Source organism: Tamandua tetradactyla, chromosome 7 (genome assembly GCF_023851605.1).
Source record: "Tamandua tetradactyla isolate mTamTet1 chromosome 7, mTamTet1.pri, whole genome shotgun sequence".
Lineage (NCBI taxonomy): Eukaryota > Metazoa > Chordata > Mammalia > Pilosa > Myrmecophagidae > Tamandua > Tamandua tetradactyla.
The window spans coordinates 135,044,643-135,046,999 of record NC_135333.1 but is presented as its reverse complement, the minus strand read 5'-3'; the positions used below and the strand labels follow the sequence as shown (position 1 = coordinate 135,046,999).

Genomic DNA, 2,357 nt, shown 5'->3' with positions numbered 1-2,357 from the left:
AGGTCTGTGGGTATGCATATGAGTTGCTCTCAGGAAAGGTCTTTTGCTCTTGTAAAGAATCATGCTGCAGGAGAGTTTGTAGAAGACGGTGCCTGTTATAATAGGTCATTGAAATTATGAGACTGTTATTCAAATGGAAGTGTCATAGTTCTTTGGAGCCATTACGATCTCAGAAGGAGAGGAAATTGATACAGATACACTGGCTGAGGTGTTTTGAGGTTCATTGAAGTGTTCCAAACTGTGGATTACCATAACATGTTCATGAAGTATGGTATGAATCAAAAGGAAACTTAGTAAGTGGTCTCTACCTTAACAACTCAGTAGGGAAGCTATACAAAGTTATTTAAAAGAGCAAAGAGATCAAACAAAACTTATTCTCTATGCAAAAGTTGCACAACAGTCATATGGAAACGGAAAAAAAAGATGTTTCCCCCTCCTCCTTGCTTATATCTTATGAACAGTGGATGGAAGGGAAAAAAAGAACAATTGGAACATGATGGTTGTTCGGAATAAGAATCTCAACCTCGCGCATTTATTGGAATAGGAAGCAGTGACCAAGAAATGCAAAAAATGATCTTTTAAGCTGAACTTAGAAGGAAAGAACTATGGCACAGCCAAAACACTGTACATATCTGATTCAGACAAGAGAAAGCACTTCACGTCGTCTGTAAAGATGTCCTATGGTGGTAACAGTGATGACATTGGTGTGCTCCTCAGCAAGTGGTTAAAAGTCATCTCCAAACCTTCCGAAAAGAAGCAGTCATCAAAAAATGCTGACATGTGCATTGCATTAGAAACAAAGGTGGCTCTGTTCAATCTCTTAGATCCCAGACAGTGAGTACCAGATTCTTGCACGTACGAGGCGGTAATTTCAATGCCAGGTCACCGCAGCAGGGAGCATTTTACATTCATCTCTTGAATGATGATGACTCAGAAGGAGAATTCATAGTGTGTGATGGCTACATCCATTATGGACAGTCAACTTGTGTGTTCAGTTACTGGCAAGGCACTCCTGAGACTAATAATTAGGAAAGTTGATAAACTGACCACATTACTGGATGCAGATGATCTTGTGTCACAACTCTGTAAGTGTGCATTTACCTTAAGGATACAGAAAGAATGTACTTGTGCCTTTTTTAAGGAAGAAAAATGCAGTTTCATGCCACTCCATGCACAAAAGAACCAAATAAAGAGATGATAGATGATGGTGCCTGGGTAATCGTTAGTATATATAAGGCAGAGCATATGTTTTCATGAGGGAATAGGTCCTGTGCTTGCCCCCATCACACCTGTGTCTGTCGTAGAAAATCTTCAGTTGAATGGTGAAGTGGCCATAACCATACTTGAACTTGCAGGATAGAATTTCACTCCAAATTTACGAGTGTGGTTTGGGGATGTAGAAGCTGAAGCTGAAACTAGGTACAGATGTGAGAGTGTATGCTCTGTGTTGTCCCAGACATTCCTGCATTTGGAGAAAGTTGGAGACAGGTCCAGCAGCCAGGCCAAATTCCAGTAATTTTGGTCTGTAATGATAGAATCATTTATTCCACCAGTTTTACCTTTACCTACACACCAGAACCAGCGCCAGGGCCACATTGTGGTGCAGCTGGAGCAATCCTTCAAGTCAATTTAAGCCAGTTGTCTCCGAATGAATCAAACACAAACAATGAGGGAAGTTACACAAATTCAACCATTGTCACATCATCTATAGCAACAGTGGAGTTCTATCTACTCTCTTTTTGCTCGCACTTAAACTGACTTGATTGCCACAAAAAGTTCACAAGAAAAAAGAGGGGAAAAAAAAGATGAATAATCTTTTGTGATCTCTTGGGAAAACTTTTCATACCAGGTGAAAAATATTTTTAAAATCCATTACCTTATATTTAGAGATAAGAATGAAGCCGATCAGGTCAAGATTAAGATAATTCAGAACACGGGTAAGGAAGACCTTGTCTATGTTTTGAACCACATCTACTCTTTGAGACCAAGGGAAGAAAGTGTTTTTTGTCTGGAACCTGGGTTTTCTGTGGCACATAATCTAACTTGACCTGTCAGAATGGCTCATTTGAACAATTGAAGCACGGGGGGCCAGAATACGAATGAGGACCTTTGATCCTGTATGGCTTAAATTAACACCCAGATACATCCTAGAGCATATGAAGCAGATAAACAGGAAGTATTGGCAAAGTCCCTTGAAGGATAGGAGAGAGAATGTGGAACTATTAAACTACCATCAGGGAATCCTCTGATGCTGTGTCAAACGTTGGGGACACCCAAATAAGTAGGCCTTTATCTTGAGGCTTACTCTTGTGAAGCTTACACAGATAGCAGAGAAGCCTAGCCTACCTATAGATATG

The 2,357-nt window shown here is 40.2% G+C and overlaps 1 pseudogene; it reads left to right on the top strand.

Moving 5' to 3' along the window:
• The first annotated feature begins 313 nt into the window (after positions 1–313).
• LOC143690682 (recombining binding protein suppressor of hairless pseudogene) lies at positions 314–1,722 on the top strand (annotated as a pseudogene).
• The last annotated feature ends 635 nt before the right edge of the window (positions 1,723–2,357 follow it).